Genomic DNA, 13132 nt, shown 5'->3' with positions numbered 1-13132 from the left:
GCTAGTGTACGTGACTCAGAAAAGATAATTATCCAAGGACAAACGACGACAACCCTAAACGTTCCATTTGATATGTACCAGCACATGTGTTCTCTCAGTGACAATAAGTAGAAGCTAATTTCTATAGTTATTGAAGTCCTTTCTAAACCACCTCACTTTATATTCAAGACCACGGACTGATACCGTTGACAAATAAAAACGGGTCAAAACAATAAATATCATAATCACATATTGATGTGTATACATGTATTATCTAAACTAATAAAATACTACTACTAACATAATATAATTGCTAAACCTACATGATATAACATATTAAAATATTACAATACAGTAAACAATTATCGTATCTACGTTTTTGCTTTCTTTGGGGCTACTCACTTTTACAAAAATCTACCGAACATTAACAACAATTTTTACTATTACTCAATGAATAAATCTCATCTAAACTATAGGGTGCGTTGGATATTCGGAACAGGGTGTCGGCTGCGGTAGATGCCTGCAGCAGTGTGTCGGCCGCGGTGGATGCCAGCATTGGGTTTTCGGCTGCGGTGGATACCAGCAGCAGGGTCTAGGATTAATTCCCCTTCGGTTGAGCTTAGAAACCAAAATAATTTTTACTATACTGATGTATAATTGACTTTGGGGTACAATATAATTTTCCCGAAATTATCATGGCCAAATTGATCGAATGCAATACCATTAAATGAGTGAAAGCCCCCAAGATAGATACATAATATTTACGTAAAATTATTAACGAATGTGTACAGATGCTTATATGTTCTCGCATGTATAGAATACTCAGTTTTAAAAACTAAATATAAATATCAAATCAAATCAAATCCAACATGATTTGTAAAAAAAAGTGTCCTCATGGTTCACCATTCAAATATCAACTTAATGTTACAAGAAAATAGTATATGGATAATACTTTCTTAACAAATTCTCTAATTGAATAATTCCAATGCTTCCAACAACCACAATGGTAATTAAGTATGAAGACACATAGCGTGCTGAACTCTTCTCAATGCTTTGGCATCAATTCGTATGTATCGAATGTAACAGGCTGACGACCAACTGCCCAAAGTTTGAGTAATATGATCCTCGACACCACATGCTGCTGCAAATATAACTACTCCTATAAAAAATAAAAAACAACACGTTATAAATTTAATGCGTCCGAAGCACATATAAGAAAGGAATGACCACAAAATTTTACAGTATTATAGCCAAGTGTGTCTAATAGATTTCTCAATGAAGAAATAAATGTGTCCCTACTTATCGGCCATAATTGTAATTCATCATCGACAAAAAGTGGAGATTTTGGTAAAGCGCCAATGTTGTGTCTGAGAGAAAGTTACTTACTAGTTGTATCAACTGATCAAAATGTGTCATGTTCATAAATAGTAAAATTAACCCCTTGTCAAAAAGGATCACGTTTTGGTGATCGCAGGTGAAAAATGGAAAACTGTTTCGTCGGATCCACAGTGATATTTTGCAAAAGTACTGTACTGGAATTATCATTGTAAGACGGACAGATGAACTCTCCACACCGAAGAAAACTGAAGAATGCCATTTTAAAAGTGCATTTTAACACCAGGTCTAGCAATGGTGAAAAGATGCCATTCGATAATAATTCACAAAGCTTATTCAAAATTGAGGATGTAATTGGCAATCTTTCTTGAACAACATTGTTCTGTGATGTTTTATACCTCACAGAATAATGGGTAATCTGATAGCTTTCGCCATAGAACCATATCCTAAAATTCTTATATAATAATTGCGTGTTTTGGCAAGATACAGTTTAATAGTCTGGTGCTTAAGATTAAGTGTTTTTTTTTTACAATAAGTAACGAAAAAACTAGAAACTCTTCTGGTACATGCGGAAGGTCGATTGCGGGGCACGATAGACCATTCATGACTAAAAATGATCTGAAACATTTAAAAGAGGATTTATATGCCAGTCTTGTGTTTTTGCTAATAGACGCATCCAATAATTATTCTGTTTTTGAATTCAAAACATCATCATCTCTGAGGGATGCAGACAAATAATTGGTATCGCGTTGGCGTGTGGTGCCAATGCTCTGAACTTCACCATCTGGTAACGAGAAAGAGGATCAGCTTTACAGTTTTTTTTATACCAGGAATGTGTTTGGAACGCACTACAAAAACATTAATGGCTGAATGATAAGTAAGCTTTCTGATTAACTTTATCGGGCTTTGAATCTTAAGATTTCCTTTTTTATAATGTTAACAGTGGCTAACTTATCACTATTAAATAATATACGTTTCCTTGTCCATCTATCTCACCATAGTACGCATGTCATTACAACTGGATACAATTCACAAAACGCCATAGATGTTTTCTCACAAGACAATAAGTCATATGGAAAGTCACCTTGAAACCATTCATTTTCATAAATTTTCCAAATGAGGACAGTGTAACATCGATATCAGTATACAAGTGAATGTCCGCAGTATTTGTTATATTATCATTTAAAAAGAAGGAAACACTGTTCCATTTTTTTTTAATTTTGACCACATTACATTATCAGGCTTACAGCTTTTCAATTGAACATGGTGATACAACTTTTTAACAGTTGTAGACAGTGTAATCAAATGTGAAACAAATGATCTTCCTGGCACTAAAACTCTGCAGGCAAAATCTAAATCAAAAGAAACTCAATAACTCTCTCTTGGTACAATAATTGCGCTTATAAGATTGTATAATTTCTTGAATTCTTAGTACCTTTTCTAAAGGGAGATAAGCCTCCATATTTATAGTATCTAAATATATTCCTAAATATTCTAATTTAGGACATGGTCCTTCAGTTTTCTTAACCAAAAGGAGCACACCTAATGACTTGAAAATATTTATGAATGTACTCATATTCTGTTGAGCATTATCTTGTTCTGGTACAATAACTAAAAAATCATCTAGTAAGTGTGCATGTAAAATGTGCTCTATATTGTAATTGTTCTGAGCAATCCAGCAAATAAATTGTGAAAGTGTGTCAAACAGGCATGGGACGAATTACATTGCAATGTAATGCATTATATTACAATTACTTTGACAAAACCATGCATTAAATTACAATTACATGCATTTATCAAAGTAATGCATTAAATTACAATTACTTTTGCAAAGTAATGCATTGAATTACACATTACATTTTGTAAATTTTTTATCAAGTGAAAAAAGCAAACATTTTGAAAAATAACATGAAGTCACAAAAGATTCTAGCATATGTAGTAACTGTTCCATGTATTGAATTTAAGTAGATATGTAAAAAAAAGTCTAGTCAGTACGACTATTACATTTAACATTATAAGGGTTTCGAAAGGTTTCATCCTTCATGCACATTCTATCAGGCCTGAACACTTTCAAGTGATATTTCTGACTACCCCACTGTTTCACAAAACCTACGAAAGTTGATTGCTCTTCTATCTTATCTTTGGTTTAATTGTTTCAAGGTATACATCTCTGTATTGTCTCTAAAATGAAATTACAAAGATGAAGTTTAATACTTATTTTAACTTAATGTTAACTTTACTTTTATAAATATACATTTGCTTTTTTGTTTGTTATTTCAATCAAAATATTCACTGAGAATTTCTTTCCTAATTACATAATAAACATAGAGCTTAATCTATGACCAAGTGTCAAAATGGTGAAAAGATTGATTGTAAAACAAACTAATTAGTGTTTTATGAAAATGTTCAATTATCTGATATTTAATCATGACAAGGTATTCATTGATCTTTTGACAACAATGGAACACTTTTACAGTAATAAGTAAGTAAGTTAGTAAGTAAAACTTTATTTGGATTCGGCATATTGACAAACATACTACAACATAAGCTCTAATGAGCTTTTCATCGAATATAAAAACATATGCAATAACAAATAAAACAAGTCATGCAGCATGCAAATATATAGTAATAAAACAGCACCACATTTAACTCTAGCATATACATGGATTTTGTTAACACTTAAAACATATATATGAAGCACTAATACAGGAATTATTTTTTTTAAATTTGCAGCTAAAATTTTTTAGTAATTAATTTAAAGTAAAACCTATAACTCTTGTAATTATTAAAACGTAAAAACAAAATTTCAATTAATTTCAAATAATGCTTTTCAAATATCAATCTTTTTATGCTGGAAAATGTATGAAATAAAATGAAATAAAAAAAAACTCAATCTGATATACAGTGTTGTGTTATTCCATCTAGTGATTTATGTAAAGTGTGAAAAATAAATAGAAAATAGAAAGTCAATATTCAAGTGATTATGTTCTTAGTTAATCAAAAAATCATTAATTCTGCTTTAGTTTAATCTTCAACTATCTGTTAAAGACATATGTAAAAGTAATGCCATGTAATGCAATGTAATGCATGAAATTACATAACAGTTTGCTTAATTAATGCATTAAATTACAATTACATGTAATGCAAACATTGCTGCATAACACATTACATGCAATTACTTGGAATATTGTATGCATTACCATGCATTACTATTACAAATTTGCATTAACCCATGCCTGGTGTCAAATATTTTTGGGCTAGACCTCCACCCAATCACTAATTCATTAAAAAAGTAATATCTGTCATCCCATTTGATTCCATGAAAAGACCATAATATTGGCCTCAGGGGCATAACTTTAAAGGCGTTGGTTATATCTGCTTTTAATAGCCAACATTTAAAACCTAGCGTTTTAATAGTTCTAAAAGAAGGACAAAAGATACCAGAGGGACAGTCAAACTCATAGATCGAAAACAAACTGACAACGCCATGGCCAAATATAAAAAGACAAACAGACAAATAATAGTACAGATGACACAACATAGAAAACTAAAGACTAAGCAACACGAACCCCATCATCATAGCATCATCAATTGAAACATATTGCAGAGAAAATTCGTCTTATCGATAAGTTCATTTAAACTAGGATTTTTTGGATCATGCGGCGCTGACAAATCTACGATTAAACGCTTCTTTTTATTGTACTTACCCTCTGCCATACCGATAGGGTTAATGCGCTGATGTTCAAATGAAATAAAATCAAACGGTCCTTCTAAGTAGACTTTCGACTCTATTAATCTCAAAACATATTCTGGTTGAGATAACGCTGATTTTTAAGTTTTTGAACGCAATAGAAACAGATGGTAATGTTGTAATACCTGTGAAAAATCATTGTCTTAATCCAGAAAATATGTAGTTCTTGAATTCATGATTTTGATAGTTTTCTATTTCATGAAATAAGTTATTATTATATCTACCAAATCTCGTTCGTATAAATCAAGCTCACTTAGGCGGTGTGGAAAAGCAGTTCACATGATATTCCTTTAAATGCCAAACTCGCCCAGAGACAGGGATCTTGAACATCTAGGGTCGGTTTTGTTGTTTTTATCGTCACCTTAGTTAATCTCACAGATTCCTAAATCAAAATAGTATGGTATTAGTAATGATGTAAGATTGATATCCATACCTGATATTATATTATTTCTTAACTGAGGTGAAATTGTTTCCTGCCGAATATCCGTGCGCTGTTTTCACCATATTCCCGGAGGTTCCAACATTTGAAAGTTGTTCCTCACTTTCTGCAACTGCGTTCGGTGCAGTTTTGGCGAATTGCAATGCATTGTATGCGAACTGTAAATTCAAATTTTACCAAGATTGATTAGAATATGTGGATTTATAATTTTTGTTTATGGATGCACTATCCAACGGAAAAATACCTGTTTCCACGATTATGCTAGTATTTTCATTTGCTCTGGCTTGAAGTAATGAATTAACTGTTAAGCCAGAAAGATTCTGTTGAAGTGATTGAACTGTTGTGGATAATTTAGAAACAGTTCCAATAAAAAATCGATTGTCATTACCGGGCGTGTTATCTTTGTTATTGTTTGTCCTAGATGCATCATGGGATTGTGCACTCTCATCATCACTAGCGTGTTGCAATGGCAATGCATTGTGGTATACCGCACTACCAGTTATGGGTTCCTCACCACGAGCGTTTGTTGAGTTTGATGTGATACCGTAACTATCACCATTGTTGTATCGTCTCAAAATACGTACTTATGTAATACGTTTTGCAGTGATTGGATATTCGATATCATGTTTCTCTGCTTTCAGTCTAGCAATTGTCCAATTTTCAAGCAATGTAGGATTATAAACAGTATAGTTCTTCTTTCTCCTTATCGGACCCATTATGTCAGTACACCTGTAATAATGCAATGTTCAAATGCAACATAAATGAAAAAGTAACAAATAAACAGTCCTCAGTTCTATGAATAATAAACTTCAAATCCAAATATAAAATAGCACATCTCGTATGAATACAAACGAACGTGGATTGTCAGAAAGTTAAATTACCATGATCGTTTTCCAGATTGTTACACATTAAACAAAATAGCTTCTTTAAGTTGCTTTAGTCAAAATAATCCAACTCTTATTGTTTCATAGCACAGGCAAGTTGATATATTCCACAAGTTTTTTTGATTAAAATTGATTAATAAAAACAAAATTAAAATCTGCTACGAGTACAAATGAAGCTAAAGATACCAAAGGGACATTCTAACTCATAAGTCGAAAATAAACTAACAGCGCCATGGCAAAAACAGAAAAGACAAACAGACAAACAACAGTACATCAAACACAACATAGAAAACCAAAGACTGAGCAACACGAACCCCATCAAAAACTGGGGGTAATCTCAGGTGATCCGGAAAGGTAAGCAGATCCTGCTCCACATATGGCAACCGTCGTATTGCTCATAATAGTACAAACCCGGTGATATGTCTAATTCGGGAGGTCAAATTTGGGAAAAGGGTACGGGGTTGTAGTTACGACAATTGAAACACATCCGTTGCAACCCTCTATCAAGAAAATCATGATAGGAAATACAAGCCCTAGAATATCGTATCAACTGGGAGATATATACTCCTAATGCAGCCGCTGCTGGGATATTGCTATATAGAATTAAAAGTTCACAATTGGGAAGCTGAAATCATCTCTTTTGTTATAAAGTTTTGTTTTCAACCGACCCTCATTGTCAATTTCTAGATGTAAGTCAAGATATGAGGCAGACTTAACTGTATCTGTTTTATCCTTTATCTCAATATCGATGGGATAGATGCGTTCAACATAGTCACCGAATTTTGAATTATTTAGTGAGTGCTTGTGTAGGTGTCAAAGTGTCGGACATTTTGAAATTTCCTGCTTCCTGTACATATGCTTCTTTTCCAATGGCTTCACTCAATGACTTAATATCCCAGCTGTTATTACAATGTTCCCGAAGTAGACTTTTACGCATTTCAGTGGGAAGTTTACCAAATATAATCGGTACAAGTAGTGACCCAAAGGTATCCTGAGATTGTCCTAGTGACTCTTATCCCCGTATACTAGTTTCCATTTTTTCGTAAAAATGTCTTAGATTGGTTGGCGATAGTGACGGGCTGGGCAATTCCAATAAGTTTTGCATGTATGCGTTGATAATGTTTTGTTTTTGTCCAAAACGCTCCTTTAATAGATGAATTGCTTGTTCATAGTTGGCGCTAGTGAGAGCTAGTCCTGAAATACATTGCTCCGCTTCCTGAAATATTTGAATTTTAAGTAGCTGAATTTCTGGACATTCGTGAGAGACGGATTTGTGTGCACTGTTGTTTGGAAAGAATCCCAGAAGGTTTGCCATGCTACGATATCCCCGGAAAATGTCGGTAAATCAAGTTTGGGTAGCCTGTTATAAAAGTTTGAGGGGATAACGGGAATGTGTTGTGACGGGTTTGTTTCTAATCTTCATGAGTTTGATTACAATTCTGATTGAGTATAGTATTAGTAGTGTGATGCGATGAAGAATGTGCATAATCACTCACCATTTGTTGTGGTACACTTGCCTTTGAGTCTAACAGTATATCCTTAAATTTGCGAATGGTGATTTCCATCTGAAAAGTGTAGTCATCCGTATCTAATATTTCTTGTTCCATTTCTCCGACTTCCGTAATGTCAATAATCTTGTTGTACAAATCCTGTAAAACGTCCCTTTTCTTCTCAAGTGTTTCAACTGTTGCACATAGTTCCTGGTTAGAAATGTAATTTTCGGCAATTTTTTCATCTGTTCTATTTATAAGTCTGGTGACGGCGCTTCTGTGTCCGCCACGTATATCTTTTATCTTCTCCATAAGTCACGGCACCAATGTCTGGGTTTAGTGGTAGTACTTCGCTTCTGTAAATTATAGAAAGACGTGTGTATATTTCAAACTCTGTTTACTATACTGACTAGAGACGTTATGCATACAATAAGCGTAATAATGATATGACGTAACAATACGTTACTTTAGTTACGTTACAGTCTTTGACGTTAACAATAAGAGTTGCATAAGTTAGTGTCTCTGTTTTGCGGCTAATTCGTAATAGTGAGAAACCATCATCTATATAGCGAAAAGTAAGAAGTTAAGAGATTCTGCTAACTTCTTTTCTTTCTTCCTGAGAAGTTCCTGTATAAAGTCAGCCTCAAATGAATAAAGGAACAAGTCGGCCAGAAGAGGAGCACAGTTGGTTCCCATTTGAATGCCGATTGTTTAATGAAAAACTTAATTTGAGTAACTGGCAGCTAAAAACGAGCTGATTAACACTTTCCTTACATCTCCTATCTGATTGGCAAAAAATGTTCTAAAAATATCTCTGTTATCTCATTTTATATTCTAAAAATATATTATATGATGTATGCAGAAATGATCTAATTGTATAAACTATAATTTAAATCTTTAAATGTCCATATAGTGTATAGAATTACAGTAAAACGTAGATCTACCACATTTTTATATGCTGTATTTGATTCTAACACTTGATACAGAAAAAGCTGTGCAACCTGTTACAGAAGCTATAGAGAATGCCTTAATTAACACTCGACCTAAACCAAGATACATAATTGACGGTGGAACTGGACTTTTTGACACATATGCAGTAGGTTAAATGTACTAATTGAAACGGTTTTTTCTCCTCTTAAAATAATTACTGTTATAATTGAAGAATTGTTATAGTATAAAAGTAAACAAATAGGCACAAAACAGTGTAGGTTATCGTCTTTCTGTTACAACTCCAGAGTATTAACAAATTATAAGCCTCGTATCCAATAATAACTGGCCGCCATGAAATAATCAAAATTGATGAAAGAGGTGTTTAACTCCAACAAACAAACAAACAAAAACAAAACTGGATCTTTATGTGAGTACTCTGTGTATTATTAGCTGGTAGAAATTATTGACTCTTCCGAAGCCCTTAAGTCAAACCCCCAGGTTTTGATGGGTTTGTATTGCTCAATCTTGTTTTTTATGCATTTTTTGTTGCCTGCTTTGTTTAATTTGGTAATTTTTCTATTGATCATAATGTTATATTTATGTTTATATCTTTAAATTAATGTACTGCGCGTTGATTTGAAAAAAGAAGCGAACACTTAGCAAACTTGCATTTTGCAAAATAGCACAAGATGAAACACCATTGTCCTCATTAAGTATCGAGAAAAGAACAAATAGCGATTTAACTTTTTATATAAATAAATTTTTGTATTACTTTTCTAGTCTGACCGTGATATACATGTATATCATAGCTTATCTGAGTGTTCCATATTAACACATGAACAACATGCACCTCAGGTTTGTCTTCTTGTCAAACCTGTCAAATATAGTATGCATTATAGCCGGACAATGTTAGAATACAATTGCCCAAAAAATGTTCATTAACTCAGTGGAAGCAATGAAATATTGTAGTTTCCCATTCAAATAAAACCGACATTTAACGTGTGAAACAATAACTGTAATTTTACTACTCTGATGTCATACAAAGAATATGTAAGTGTTGTCAATGACGTTGTTTCAGAACGAATGGAGAACAAGGACAAACAGATATGGTTCCTTGCATTTTCTTATATTTTAACAGTCAATGTAACACAATGAATAACTTATCAAAAACTTCTAATATTGATAAAGTCAAATCAAGTCAAGTCGTGACCTAACAATGATAATTCTGTCATTCACTAAGCGCATTCGTGAATTCACGTGTTGTTCGGTTACTTGACGAATACTTTTCAACATTTGAATTCTTTTTTGGTTAGAAGTATATTCTGTGCATATTGAATCATTTGAACATCAACTTTATATATTCACTTATGTTGTTTTACAAAATGTATGAATGAATTTCGCACAAAATATCATGATTTTGTGCACTATGTATGATGCTGTAGAATGAATTATTTACTCTGAACCTCTTCAAAGTTTATTACATGTAGGTTTTCCAATATTTGGCGTACACTGATCGGACTTGTATTTTCGAAATGCGCATTTGAGCTTTAAATTAATTTCGTTATCACCTACACTTTAATTATCCTCTCACGACACAGATGCTTCAAAGCTAGTTTTTTTTAATACAAAAAACGGGATTCGTTGATCGACAGCATATTTGTTGAGTTTGTTATTTTGATATGTCAGCAGACAGTCGGTATTCAAATGGATACTTTTTATGCACCCCTACTTACCGACTTGATTTCTGTATGTAATCATATAAAGCAGAGTTCATACAAATCATTCTCAAAGACAAAAAGAAAAAACTTTAATTTCACGTTTATATGTATTGATCATGTCCTATCACTAAAAACACACATTTCAGTGAGTACTTGCATCTCATATATCCAAATAAACATTTGATTAGGGATACTACCGAAAATGAAAGATCTGTTTCATATCTTGTTCTTTTCCTCGATAATACACAAACGGTCGTCTTTTTAACGGATATATCACTACTCAAACTTATTCAAATAACCATTTTGAGAATCTTTATAATAATGAATAACTAAATTGACGATATATATAGAACAGAAAGACATCACAAGGACATCAAAGTTGGCTCCATTCCCTGACCTGTAAGGTTGTTTTTAGGTTTCCGTGAAGTATACAAAAGTGCAAACACAGACTGTTCATGCTAATAAAAACAAAAACGGGCGAAATAACATGAAAACGACACAGTAAAAGAACAAATAAAGCTTAAAGCTAGGTTCACACTGCCGATCAGATCAACTCGATCTAGCCCGATCAAGACAGATTTAGCGAAAGGGAGACTGGTCTGACTCTTTCGACAATAATGTTCGGAGTGATCCACCTTGCTCGTCATCGCTCTGATTTTCTACTCGACAATTTTCTGTGTGTGTTACATTTTAATGTTGTGTTTCTGTTATGTCGTAGTTCTCCTCTTATATTTAATGTGTTTCCCTCAGTTTTAGTTTGTAACCCGGATTTGTTTTTTTCTCAATCGATTTATGAATTTCGAACAGCAGTATACTACTGTTGCCTTTATTCTACATGTCAAAAAAAAAATCGAGTCGGGATCCAGAGGCCAATCGCTCGAGAAGAGATCGGGAATTCGTCGAGTAGCGGTCGAATTGATCGGGAAAGGATCGTGTGGAGATCGACCAATGCCCGATCGCTGCCACTACTATTGTTTTTTTATCCTAGACCATCTCGACCAATACCCGACCTCTACTCAACCATATTCGACCACTTTTCGATCATACACGAGTACACATGACTGCTGAAAGGGTGTGCAGATTGAATTGCCTCGTTTTATAAAGTCTGATATTTAAAGTTAATTTTTTGTATCATACCATCCTAATTTGAAAAGAAACCAGTGGGGTATATGGAAAAATAGTTGTACATCCTTAGTTGGATTTAGCTACTTTTTTGGATCTTTTTGTGTATTGTTCCAACCTTGAGTTTATCTACATGGTCTTTTTTCACGTTTGTGGTGTCCACTTGATTCCGCAAAAATATATTGTCACTGTTTTTTTAAACTGTACAAAAGATTAACTCCGCAAACATTCCTATATGTACAGTACTTGGCTGTACTTTTACAAGGAGGGTTAAAATTTTAAAAGAGAGGCGAAAGATACCAAAGGAACAATCAAACTGGAAGGTCAAAAACAAAACGTAGGTTCCAATCCAGTGACAAATCTCATTTTCAAGAAAAGAGCAGTAAATTTTATTAATAAGAAAATACAAACGGTTCAAAGTATCATTATTATCATTTCAAGGATTTCCATAACTCTAAGGATCTTCTTAAAAACATGCAATCATCAAGAAACTACATTTTTTAAAACGCAGAAAAAAGGCAATACATAAACCAAACCTAAAGTTAAACTTTAAACAAAACAAAACATAATAACCCTTTATTTCAAAATAATCTTGACAGTTTTTATAACGCATGAGAACAAGATGTCATACTAAAACAACTAAATCAGCGGTTTCACGGTGAAAATACAAGTAACTGTATAATTATACTGCTGAACTAAATCATACTCTCTTGCCACTCAACTGAACCTGCTGAAGAATTGAAATAGTGCTTAAGATAGTCTGTTTGATGGACCCCAGCAGATTTCACAGCATTTCTTCCATGGGTATGATCACCATCTGCCATCTGCCTTCCATGACGCCATTCACCAGGTTGTAGTTGTTTGTGCTCATCCTCATGGTCGATGGCCTGGCGTATGATAGAAGGACTCCGAATTCTTTGAAGATTATGCAGTGTAATACATGCAAGAATGATGGAATCAATGGTCTTTGTAGACTGATTCAAGCAGCCAAGCAGGCATTGAAACCGCATTACCAAATACGTTTTCCACCACTCGCCTTGCACGGGAAAGTCTGCAAAATAAAAATATACAATGTGTAATTATTCAAAATTTATTCAAATGCAAGACTATTATCACATGTAATTGATAACTTAAATATTTTTAGCAAATTAATAGCAATAAAGCAATTGAAATTCCGATGTTTTATTAAACCAATAGAATTCCTGCATTTCATCAGTACCGGTAGATGCTAAAATGGGAATACCATGATAAAAAATTGTCATGAAAAAAAAATTAAAAATTGATACCCTCAAACAGCAAAAGATAACATAAGGCTTATGATATTTTATAACTAACTTAATTTTGCTAAAGGTAGTTCATAACTTTTTCATTAAAGACTTACCTGTAATTTAATATGCGCTTGTCGTCGGTTAGTTTACGTCTGCCTGGAGTATGGCTTCATCATCAAGGTTCTCAGTGGGAATGCATCATCTCCAACCATGAAG

The sequence above is a fragment of the Mytilus californianus genome, unplaced genomic scaffold (assembly GCF_021869535.1).
Source record: "Mytilus californianus isolate M0D057914Y unplaced genomic scaffold, xbMytCali1.0.p SCAF_2, whole genome shotgun sequence".
In the NCBI taxonomy this organism is placed as follows: domain Eukaryota; kingdom Metazoa; phylum Mollusca; class Bivalvia; order Mytilida; family Mytilidae; genus Mytilus; species Mytilus californianus.
This window is presented reverse-complemented; position numbering follows the sequence as displayed.